The 13,410-nt window shown below is 45.7% G+C and overlaps 1 protein-coding gene across 3 annotated transcripts in view; it reads left to right on the forward strand.

The window, feature by feature from the left end:
- Positions 1-13,410, forward strand: part of RXFP2 (relaxin family peptide receptor 2) — a 589,575-nt gene that overhangs the window by 11,023 nt on the left and 565,142 nt on the right. The gene's annotated exons all lie outside the window — the stretch shown is intronic.

Below are 13,410 nucleotides of genomic sequence, written 5' to 3' on the forward strand. Positions count from 1 at the left end.
AAAATGCAGCCCTACCTAGCGCCTGATTAGAAATAATAGTTATTTTACATTTTCTTTTGTTGGAACTCTAGTTTTACCTTGTTGCCAACCTGCTACTGTACTATATTAATGTTTTATTATGCTAATCCTAACCATAATATTGACAGAAAGGTGAGAAAGTCCACTTTAACTTGTTCAAAACGTACCAGTATTTTTACCCTGCTAGATAGTAACTACTCATTTAACGTTTATAAATTTCTTCTTTCATTTTTAATTTTTATTTTGGGCATCAGGTATTTGCTTTATATAGTGATTTATGAGTGGGCGGATACAATTACATAATGTAATCTTGCATATAGTATAAGATCTGCTTTCTAATCACAAAAAGAAAAAAATGATCATTAAACATCAGCTAAAGGTGACAATTGTGCAGACTCTGTTTGTCTATAGGAATAATATTCTAGTATTCTTGCTGATGTCAGTCACTTTTCTATTACAAAAAAATAATTGAATCCATAGATTTCATATCTTATGTGATTATTTAATACTGCCAAAAAACAGCACAGTCATCAGTCTTTTATTCTAGACAGTATAAACCATATATTATTGATCTTGATGAAAAGGCTTGTTAAAGCATATATTACAGTGAGAATATGCTGTTCTCTAATTCCGGATTTATCATCGAATAACACATTTAAAAAATACTGCCCATGCAAAATAATACATTCAGGGCCTCAAGCACTATTATGGTATCCAGTGCCTGCTGGGACCTATTGTCCACCAGTAAAATAAAAAAGGCACACTATGGGGAAAAAAAACTTTACTGAATGGTATTCAAACAGTAGAGAGGACTAGGGGCAGCCCAGCAGAATGAAAAGCATTGAGTTTGGGAGCTATGCCTGGTGCTGGGGAAGAGATTAAGGGCCTAATTTAGACCTGATCACAGCAGCAAATTAGTTAACTTATGGGCAAAACCATGTGCACTGCAGGAGGGGGGGGTTCGTTCGGGGGCAGATATAACATGTGCAGAGAGAGTTAGATTTGGGCCCCCAGTAGTAGTGCCGCTTACACATAATGCCTCAGTTGTAGTGCAGCTTACACGTAACACCCCAGTAGTGGCGCCGCTTACACATAACGCCCCAGTAGTAGCACAGCTTACACGTAATGCCCCAGTAGAAGCGCAGCTTACACGTAATGCCCTAGCAGTAGCGCCGCTTACACGTAGCGCCCCCAGTAGTAGAGCAGCTTACACATAATGCCCCCAGTAGTAGCGCAGCTTGCACGTAATGCCCCAGTAGTAGCGCAGCTTACACGTAACGCCCTAGTAGTAGCGCAACTTACATGTAACGCCCCAGTAGCACAGCTTACACATTCCCCCCCATCCCCCGCACACATACGCATACATAAATACACACACCTACATACACACACAGACTTTCTCACTTACTCTCCCTAGCTGGCAGAATCTGGAGCAGCATGTCCTCGTCTGTGGCACTGCAGTCTGTTGGTCCTGTGTAGCCCCGCCCCTCCACATGTGTAGATCCACACCCTTTTTGTCCTATGAGTCACTGCCACTGTCACAGGAGAGGGAGAGAAGGCTTTAAGCTGCTGGTGCCGCTGCCTGTCATGCAGTGACAGGCACAGCAGCCAGCAGCAGTAGGGAGGCCAGGCACAGAAGTGGGGATGCAGATCAGGGAGAGTGCCTCTCCAGCCTGGTGCCTACCTGCTCTGCATCCCTTTGCTAAGCGGTTAGCGCCGGGTCTGGTTCCATGCACAGAAAATCAATTGTATTTAATACTGCTTCACAACCATTGCTGCAGGTATGTACTCTAGCGTGCAAAGCCTTTGGCCAAGGAAAATAATTGTTAATAAAAGACAAGATGCAGTGAAATAATGAAAATATTTATTCATAATCATTTTTCACATGATATTGTAACTAAACATTATCAAAATTATTTATAATTTTATAGCATAAGATAAATAAATTTGGCTTTCATCAGTGTGTCCTCCTTTGTGGCATATCACTGCTTCCAGAGCTGCAACTAGGGTAGTGCAGAAGGTGCTTTGCACTGTCTGCAACCACCACGTTTGGCCGCCTATGTGGAAAATGCTGTAGCGCTGGCTGCTGTATACATTACAGCAGGCAGTGCTGATCAGAGTCTCTCCCCGGGTGCGCCATCCCCCTCGTCCTGTCCTGCATTGTGTGGAAAGAGACTTCTTGGTTACAGGAGCTGAGCTGTTGACTGCTGCAGCTGCTCATCATAAGGCACATGTAATGTCAGGTACAGCATAGCTGCTCCAGGGAGGGGGTGCTCACAAACACACACACATACACACATAATCGACCTCCCTCTTCACTACACACGGCTGACACACACTGCTCACTGACACTACACCCTGCTCTTATACACACACACACTGTTCACTGACACTACATCTTGCTCTCTCTCACACACACACACACACACACACTCTGTTCACTGAGACTACACCATTGGGGGGGGTGATGAGAAGGAGGAATAAGGAGCAGAAAAGGTCATGAGGTGTAGGGCTATACCTGGCATATTGTGTATAAGGGGCTCTGCCTGGCATATTGTGTATAAGGGGCTCTGCCTGGCATATTGTGTATAAGGGGCTCTGCCTGGCATAATGTGTATAAGGGGCTCTGCCTGGCATAATGTGTATAAGGGGCTCTGCCTGGCATATTGTGTATAAGGGGCTCTGCCTGGCATAGTGTGGATGAGCGGCTCTTCTGTGGAGTAACATGTATAAGGGACTCTTCTGTAGTGTAATGAGGATAATGGGCTGTACTGTGACTTAACATGTATAAGGGGCTCTACTGTATGGACTAACAAATATAAGGGGTACTACCATGTGATGGAATGTGTCTAATGGACACTACTGTGCCGTGTTATGTGAATAACGGGCACTACCATGTGATGTGATGAACTCCTGAACATTGACTGACTAGACGTACATGTAACTCACTTGTGTCCCTACGGTATACCTATCTGTGTAACTTTACTTGCCCCCCCCCCACACACACACACACACACACACACACACCTGCTTTACCTGTTACCTACTTGGCTGTTGTATAGCAAACCAAAGACAAATTCCTAGTATACGTAAGTATACCTGGCCAATAAAGCTGATTCTGATTCTGATGTAATGTGACTAACAGCCTTCTTCAGAAAGAGTTTGAATTAGAGATGAGCGGGTTCGGTTTCTTTGAATCCGAACCCGCACGAACTTCACTTTTTTTTTCACGGGTCCGAGCGACTCGGATCTTCCCGCCTTGCTCGGTTAACCCGAGCGCGCCCGAACGTCATCATGACGCTGTCGGATTCTCGCGAGACTCGGATTCTATATAAGGAGCCGCGCGTCGCCGCCATTTTCACACGTGCATTGAGATTGATAGGGAGAGGACGTGGCTGGCGTCCTCTCCATTTAGATTAGATTTAGAAGAGAGAGAGAGAGAGAGATTGCTGTGATACTGTAGATTAGAAGAGAGTGCAGAGTGCAGACAGAGTTTAGTGACTGACGACCACAGTGACCAGTGACCACCAGAGACAGTGCAGTTGTTTGTTTTATTTAATATATCCGTTCTCTGCCTGAAAAAAACGATACACAGTCACACAGTGACTCAGTCTGTGTGCACTGCTCAGCCCAGTGTGCTGCACATCAATGTATTGTATATAAAGCTTATAATTGTGGGGGAGACTGGGGAGCACTGCAGGTTGTTATAGCAGGAGCCAGGAGTACATGATAAATAATATTATATTAAAATTAAACAGTGCACACTTTTGCTGCAGGAGTGCCACTGCCAGTGTGACTAGTGGTGACCAGTGCCTGACCACCAGTATATTAGTAGTATTGTATACTATCTCTTTATCAACCAGTCTATATTAGCAGCAGACACCGTACAGTGCGGTAGTTCACGGCTGTGGCTACCTCTGTGTCGGCACTCGGCAGGCAGTCCGTCCATCCATAATTGTATTATATACCACCTAACCGTGTTTTTTTTTTCTTTCTTTATACCGTCGTCATAGTCATACTAGTTGTTACGAGTATACTACTATCTCTTTATCAACCAGTGTACAGTGCGGTAGTTCACGGCTGTGGCTACCTCTGTGTCGGAACTCGGCAGGCAGTCCGTCCATCCATAATTGTATTATAATATATACCACCTAACCGTGGTTTTTTTTTCGTTCTTTATACCGTCGTCATACTAGTTGTTACGAGTATACTACTATCTCTTTATCAACCAGTGTACAGTGCGGTAGTTCACGGCTGTGGCTACCTCTGTGTCGGAACTCGGCAGGCAGTCCGTCCATCCATAATTGTATTATAATATATACCACCTAACCGTGGTTTTTTTTTCGTTCTTTATACCGTCGTCATACTAGTTGTTACGAGTATACTACTATCTCTTTATCAACCAGTGTACAGTGCGGTAGTTCACGGCTGTGGCTACCTCTGTGTCGGCACTCGGCAGGCAGTCCGTCCAACCATAATTGTATTATATACCACCTAACCGTGGTTTTTTTTTCATTCTTTATACCGTCGTCATACTAGTTGTTACGAGTATACTACTATCTCTTTATCAACCAGTGTACAGTGCGGTAGTTCACGGCTGTGGCTACCTCTGTGTCGGCACTCGGCAGGCAGTCCGTCCAACCATAATTGTATTATATACCACCTAACCGTGGTTTTTTTTTCATTCTTTATACCGTCGTCATACTAGTTGTTACGAGTATACTACTATCTCTTTATCAACCAGTGTACAGTGCGGTAGTTCACGGCTGTGGCTACCTCTGTGTCGGCACTCGGCAGCCCGTCCATAATTGTATATACCAGTGACCTAACCGTGGTTTTTTTTTCTTTCTTTATACATACATACTAGTTACGAGTATACTATCTCTTTATCAACCAGTCTATATATTAGCAGCAGACACAGTACAGTGCGGTAGTTCACGGCTGTGGCTACCTCTGTGTCGGCACTCGGCAGCCCGTCCATAATTGTATATACCACCTAACCGTGGTTTTTTTTTCTTTCTTTATACATACATACTAGTTACGAGTATACTATCTCTTTATCAACCAGTCTATATATTAGCAGCAGACACAGTACAGTGCGGTAGTTCACGGCTGTGGCTACCTCTGTGTCGGCACTCCGCAGCCCGTCCATAATTGTATATACCAGTGACCTAACCGTGGTTTTTTTTTCTTTCTTTATACATACATACTAGTTACGAGTATACTATCTCTTTATCAACCAGTCTATATATTAGCAGCAGACACAGTACAGTGCGGTAGTTCACGGCTGTGGCTACCTCTGTGTCGGCACTCGGCAGCCCGTCCATAATTGTATACTAGTATCCAATCCATCCATCTCCATTGTTTACCTGAGGTGCCTTTTAGTTGTGCCTATTAAAATATGGAGAACAAAAATGTTGAGGTTCCAAAATTAGGGAAAGATCAAGATCCACTTCCACCTCGTGCTGAAGCTGCTGCCACTAGTCATGGCCGAGACGATGAAATGCCAGCAACGTCGTCTGCCAAGGCCGATGCCCAATGGCATAGTACAGAGCATGTCAAAACCAAAACACCAAATATCAGTAAAAAAAGGACTCCAAAACCTAAAATAAAATTGTCGGAGGAGAAGCGTAAACTTGCCAATATGCCATTTACCACACGGAGTGGCAAGGAACGGCTGAGGCCCTGGCCTATGTTCATGGCTAGTGGTTCAGCTTCACATGAGGATGGAAGCACTCAGCCTCTCGCTAGAAAACTGAAAAGACTCAAGCTGGCAAAAGCACCGCAAAGAACTGTGCGTTCTTTGAAATCCCAAATCCACAAGGAGAGTCCAATTGTGTCGGTTGCGATGCCTGACCTTCCCAACACTGGACGTGAAGAGCATGCGCCTTCCACCATTTGCACGCCCCCTGCAAGTGCTGGAAGGAGCACCCGCAGTCCAGTTCCTGATAGTCAGATTGAAGATGTCAGTGTTGAAGTACACCAGGATGAGGAGGATATGGGTGTTGCTGGCGCTGGGGAGGAAATTGACCAGGAGGATTCTGATGGTGAGGTGGTTTGTTTAAGTCAGGCACCCGGGGAGACACCTGTTGTCCGTGGGAGGAATATGGCCGTTGACATGCCAGGTGAAAATACCAAAAAAATCAGCTCTTCGGTGTGGAGGTATTTCACCAGAAATGCGGACAACAGGTGTCAAGCCGTGTGTTCCCTTTGTCAAGCTGTAATAAGTAGGGGTAAGGACGTTAACCACCTCGGAACATCCTCCCTTATACGTCACCTGCAGCGCATTCATAATAAGTCAGTGACAAGTTCAAAAACTTTGGGTGACAGCGGAAGCAGTCCACTGACCAGTAAATCCCTTCCTCTTGTAACCAAGCTCACGCAAACCACCCCACCAACTCCCTCAGTGTCAATTTCCTCCTTCCCCAGGAATGCCAATAGTCCTGCAGGCCATGTCACTGGCAAGTCTGACGAGTCCTCTCCTGCCTGGGATTCCTCCGATGCATCCTTGCGTGTAACGCCTACTGCTGCTGGCGCTGCTGTTGTTGCCGCTGGGAGTCGATGGTCATCCCAGAGGGGAAGTCGTAAGCCCACTTGTACTACTTCCAGTAAGCAATTGACTGTTCAACAGTCCTTTGCGAGGAAGATGAAATATCACAGCAGTCATCCTACTGCAAAGCGGATAACTGAGTCCTTGACAACTATGTTGGTGTTAGACGTGCGTCCGGTATCCGCCGTTAGTTCACAGGGAACTAGACAATTTATTGAGGCAGTGTGCCCCCGTTACCAAATACCATCTAGGTTCCACTTCTCTAGGCAGGCGATACCGAGAATGTACACGGACGTCAGAAAAAGACTCACCAGTGTCCTAAAAAATGCAGTTGTACCCAATGTCCACTTAACCACGGACATGTGGACAAGTGGAGCAGGGCAGGGTCAGGACTATATGACTGTGACAGCCCACTGGGTAGATGTATGGACTCCCGCCGCAAGAACAGCAGCGGCGGCACCAGTAGCAGCATCTCGCAAACGCCAACTCTTTCCTAGGCAGGCTACGCTTTGTATCACCGCTTTCCAGAATACGCACACAGCTGAAAACCTCTTACGGCAACTGAGGAAGATCATCGCGGAATGGCTTACCCCAATTGGACTCTCCTGTGGATTTGTGGCATCGGACAACGCCAGCAATATTGTGTGTGCATTAAATATGGGCAAATTCCAGCACGTCCCATGTTTTGCACATACCTTGAATTTGGTGGTGCAGAATTTTTTTAAAAACGACAGGGGCGTGCAAGAGATGCTGTCGGTGGCCAGAAAAATTGCGGGACACTTTCGGCGTACAGGCACCACGTACAGAAGACTGGAGCACCACCAAAAACTACTGAACCTGCCCTGCCATCATCTGAAGCAAGAAGTGGTAACGAGGTGGAATTCAACCCTCTATATGCTTCAGAGGTTGGAGGAGCAGCAAAAGGCCATTCAAGCCTATACAATTGAGCACGATATAGGAGATGGAATGCACCTGTCTCAAGTGCAGTGGAGAATGATTTCAACGTTGTGCAAGGTTCTGATGCCCTTTGAACTTGCCACACGTGAAGTCAGTTCAGACACTGCCAGCCTGAGTCAGGTCATTCCCCTCATCAGGCTTTTGCAGAAGAAGCTGGAGGCATTGAAGAAGGAGCTAAAAGGGAGCGATTCCGCTAGGCATGTGGGACTTGTGGATGCAGCCCTTAATTTGCTTAACAAGGATTCACGGGTGGTCAATCTGTTGAAATCAGAGCACTACATTTTGGCCACCGTGCTCGATCCTAGATTTAAAGCCTACCTTGGATCTCTCTTTCCGGCAGACACAGGTCTGCTGGGGTTGAAAGACCTGCTGGTGACAAAATTGTCAAGTCAAGCGGAACGCGACCTGTCAACATCTCCTCCTTCACATTCTCCCGCAACTGGGGGTGCGAGGAAAAGGCTCAGAATTCCGAGCCCACCCGCTGGCGGTGATGCAGGGCAGTCTGGAGCGACTGCTGATGCTGACATCTGGTCCGGACTGAAGGACCTGACAACGATTACGGACATGTCGTCTACTGTCACTGCATATGATTCTCTCAACATTGATAGAATGGTGGAGGATTATATGAGTGACCGCATCCAAGTAGGCACGTCACACAGTCCGTACTTATACTGGCAGGAAAAAGAGGCAATTTGGAGGCCCTTGCACAAACTGGCTTTATTCTACCTAAGTTGCCCTCCCACAAGTGTGTACTCCGAAAGAGTGTTTAGTGCCGCCGCTCACCTTGTCAGCAATCGGCGTACGAGGTTACATCCAGAAAATGTGGAGAAGATGATGTTCATTAAAATGAATTATAATCAATTCCTCCGCGGAGACATTGACCAGCAGCAATTGCCTCCACAAAGTACACAGGGAGCTGAGATGGTGGATTCCAGTGGGGACGAATTGATAATCTGTGAGGAGGGGGATGTACACGGTGATATATCGGAGGGTGAAGATGAGGTGGACATCTTGCCTCTGTAGAGCCAGTTTGTGCAAGGAGAGATTAATTGCTTCTTTTTTGGGGGGGGTCCAAACCAACCCGTCATATCAGTCACAGTCGTGTGGCAGACCCTGTCACTGAAATGATGGGTTGGTTAAAGTGTGCATGTCCTGTTTTGTTTATACAACATAAGGGTGGGTGGGAGGGCCCAAGGATAATTCCATCTTGCACCTCTTTTTTCTTTTCTTTTTCTTTGCATCATGTGCTGATTGGGGAGGGTTTTTTGGAAGGGACATCCTGCGTGACACTGCAGTGCCACTCCTAAATGGGCCCGGTGTTTGTGTCGGCCACTAGGGTCGCTAATCTTACTCACACAGTCAGCTACCTCATTGCGCCTCTTTTTTTCTTTGCGTCATGTGCTGTTTGGGGAGGGTTTTTTGGAAGGGACATCCTGCGTGACACTGCAGTGCCACTCCTAGATGGGCCCGGTGTTTGTGTCGGCCACTAGGGTCGCTAATCTTACTCACACAGCTACCTCATTGCGCCTCTTTTTTTCTTTGCGTCATGTGCTGTTTGGGGAGGGTTTTTTGGAAGGGACATCCTGCGTGACACTGCAGTGCCACTCCTAGATGGGCCCGGTGTTTGTGTCGGCCACTAGGGTCGCTAATCTTACTCACACAGTCAGCTACCTCATTGCGCCTCTTTTTTTCTTTGCGTCATGTGCTGTTTGGGGAGGGTTTTTTGGAAGGGCCATCCTGCGTGACACTGCAGTGCCACTCCTAGATGGGCCCGGTGTTTGTGTCGGCCACTAGGGTCGCTAATCTTACTCACACAGTCAGCTACCTCATTGCGCCTCTTTTTTTCTTTGCGTCATGTGCTGTTTGGGGAGGGTTTTTTGGAAGGGACATCCTGCGTGACACTGCAGTGCCACTCCTAGATGGGCCCGGTGTTTGTGTCGGCCACTAGGGTCGCTAATCTTACTCACACAGCTACCTCATTGCGCCTCTTTTTTTCTTTGCGTCATGTGCTGTTTGGGGAGGGTTTTTTGGAAGGGACATCCTGCGTGACACTGCAGTGCCACTCCTAGATGGGCCCGGTGTTTGTGTCGGCCACTAGGGTCGCTTATCTTACTCACACAGCGACCTCGGTGCAAATTTTAGGACTAAAAATAATATTGTGAGGTGTGAGGTATTCAGAATAGACTGAAAATGAGTGTAAATTATGGTTTTTGAGGTTAATAATACTTTGGGATCAAAATGACCCCCAAATTCTATGATTTAAGCTGTTTTTTAGTGTTTTTGGAAAAAAACACCCGAATCCAAAACACACCCGAATCCGACAAAAATAATTCGGTGAGGTTTTGCCAAAACGCGTTCGAACCCAAAACACGGCCGCGGAACCGAACCCAAAACCAAAACACAAAACCCGAAAAATTTCAGGCGCTCATCTCTAGTTTGAATGTTGCCATGCAATTCAAGTGAATATTCACATAATTTCTTAATTTAAAAAAGGTAAGGTTATTATAATTTATTTTAACACTGTAAAAATGGAAATGAAATAAAAAAGATGTAAAATATTCAATGAAAAAAATATATTTTAGATAAAAAATATTGAATAAAATGAATCAACATACTGTACATAACAGATTTATTAATGACCAGCTCTAAATTACTTACTTTAGCATATCAATAAACTCTTGGGACTGCATTGAAAATTAAATACAATTGAGTTAATATATAATATGGTAAATTAAGTATACTACATTTGAAGCAAAGTCCTAGAGTGTCGTTTCTATTCATGATAATAATTTTAGGGAGCAATTAAATATTCATACGATAGACCATACCTCCCAACATTTGTGAATTGCTTGCCGGGATAACCGTGTGGCAAAGCCACGCCTGAAGCCGGAAAAGGGGCATGGCCTATGCAAAAGGGGGCATTGCTTTGCGGGAGTGCCGCAATTGCGAGCCACACCACCCGTTTTCATCACTGAGGGGGCATGGCATGCCAGTGAGCTGCTGGCATGCCTTCTCTCCCTCTGTCACCATACAACCTGATGGAGCTTGAGAGGTGCTGCAAAGAGGAGTGGGCGAAACTGCCCAAAGATAGGTAGGTGTGCCAAGCTTGTGGCATCATATTCAAAAAGACTTGAAGCTGTAATTGCTGCCAAAGGTGCATCAACAAAGTATTGAGCAAAGGCTGTGAATACTTATGTACATGTGATTTCTTAGTTTTTTATTTTTAATAAATTTGCAAAAATCTCAAAAAAGCTTTTTTCATGTTGTCATTATGGGGTATTGTGTGTAGAATTGTGAGGGGAAAAATTAATTTATTCCATTTTGGAATAAGGCTGTAACATAACAAAATGTGGAAAAAGTGAAGCGCTGTGAACACTTTCCGGTTGCACTGTATATAGTAAGTCAATATTCATAGAAATAGTCCTTTAGGATCCATTTACTGACTGAGTAAGAGCAGAAGTGTGATTCACCTTCCAACTGCTGGAATACTTTCTATAATGCAGCTTCTGAGGAAGGGTATTTTGCCTCTTGTCCATGGATCTACCTGGGCATAAATAACCGACTTATAGTGAGTATGATCCTTCTGGCGCAGCAGAGCTTTACAGCTCTGCAGTTTCCACTTAATATTGCCCAGTCTTCATGGGTTAGAAGCCTACAGTGACGTGCGGTGGGGTGAGGCGGGTGAGGCAGAGCCTTTCCTGTCATACTAACGTTTGTGTCAGAGTTTTGATTGTATAAAGTATATGAAAAATACAAAGAATATATTTGAAATATCTTCTTTGCATTATTCTAATCATTTTTATAGCCAAAACTCTGGAGTAAAAAGTCTGAGACCTTTTCTGCACTTCCTCGATCAAAACTCACCAAATTTCCAGGAGTTTATACTGCTGCACCTGTGTATAGTGCCCAGACGTACCCTTTGGCTCATATATTGTGTGTAAATCTGGCTCTGGTGCTAGCCAGTGCCTCCTGAGCCATTTAGCTCACCGAACGTCCCTGGAAGCCTGTAAAGTAGACAGAGGAAGCTCTCCATAGTATACTAGCCCACTACTGTTGTCAGAGAAATGTGGCATGTAATGCACCGCAATACGAGTGGTATGACCTGCTCTACCAAAGTGATGTGCCCATCTCCACCCACAGGTTGTATCTAGTGCTTCCTTTTGACATGCTACAGACATTTACATTTGTTGATTCATTAGGTTCCAAAAATACAATTTTGAACAGGAATTGGTGCACATCTAGTGGAGGAAATTGTACATACGTACGTACGTACGTACGTACGTACGTACGTACGTACATACAGTACAGTAGGGTCATTCCATGGTAACAAACAGGGCCGGACTGGCCATCTGGCACTTCTGGCAAATGCCAGTAGGGCCGATGGCTAGGTGGGCCGATTTGTCCTTCCATTTTGAGACTGCCAGCACCGCCTCCTGGGCAGCACTGTGCTGAGCTGCCGCGTCATTTGCATAGTGAAATCATGAAGCGACCACGACTGAGCTGTTATGCACACCAGTGCCTGCAGGAAAGTACTGGTGTCAGAACTGTTATGCACTCCAGTGTCTGCAGGAATGTACTGGTGTTTGAACTGTAATGCAAAACAAATGGACTCACAGACAAACTGGGGAATATGACATAACGTACACAGAAGGTGATAGGGTAACAAAATACACACAAAGTGAACAGAGAAGCCCAGAGGCTAAGGAACTGGGTATCTCCTTGTATTAGAACTGCTCAGATGTAAAAAGCAAGATGTTGTGTTTTAATACGTAGAGAACCTGAAATGCTGTTGCTAAGGGCAACAGCAAAACCCTAAAGGGTTACCAACGGGTGTGGCAGTAAACTCCTTGGTCAGAGATGGAATGATAGACACAAGGAGAGTCTCCACAATCCTATTTCTCACTTGCAGTGCACAGGTTTTAGCTTACTGCCACTAAACTGACCCCTGACACCTAGCACAGTGAGACAGGATTAGACAGGCAAGTCTTAGAATACAGCCGCAAACTTGCTAGGTTCACAGAGTAGTAACAGAACCCCAGCAAGCTAAACGACTGACTCCAGTCTTACTGCTAGGTCTGGATTGGCAGAGTGTAATACCAAATCCCCAGGCCTATTTGCAGTAAGCAACAAACAAATACAAAGCTACACAGTACTGGCTAACTTTCATGAACTGACTAACCAACAAAGATTCAGCAGCATCTGCTTACCCTGAAAAGAGGCCTTATAAAGCAGGTGCTGTCCACGCCCCACTCAGACCTCACAGACTGTGAGCACAAAAACCAGCACCGGATCCCCTGCCGTGCACAGAGCCTATAACCACTGCACAGCAAAAGACCCGAACCGGAGTATCAGCTGCGCTCAGGTTACTCCACTAGCACTTGTCTCTCGGTTGCCATGACGACGTGGCAGCACAGGGCAGGAGACCCTAACAGTACCCCCGCTCTGACGAGGGGTCAAAGAACCCCTACCACCGGGTTTATCGGGGAACTGCGAGAAGAAAGAGCGTATCAGTCTGGGGGCATGAAGATCACAACTGCGCACCCACGACCGCTCCTCCGGGCCATACCCCTTCCAGTGCACCAAAAATGACAGCCGACCCCGAACCACCTTGGAGTCAAGAATCCTTTCAACAACAAACTCCCTCTGGCCACGTATCAGAAGAGGGGAAGGTCTTCCACTGGAAGAAGGATTACTAATCGCCCGTTTTAAAAGGGAACAATGAAATGTTTTATTGATACCCAAAGAACGGGGCAAATCTAACTGAAATGCCACCGGATTGATAACCCTGGTGATCTTATAAGGGCCGATGAACCGGGGCCCTAACTTATGAGATGGCTGTCTCAACTTCAAATTCTTGGTAGACAACCAGACGAAGTCTCCTAATT

The sequence above is a fragment of the Pseudophryne corroboree genome, chromosome 2 (assembly GCF_028390025.1).
Source record: "Pseudophryne corroboree isolate aPseCor3 chromosome 2, aPseCor3.hap2, whole genome shotgun sequence".
Lineage (NCBI taxonomy): Eukaryota > Metazoa > Chordata > Amphibia > Anura > Myobatrachidae > Pseudophryne > Pseudophryne corroboree.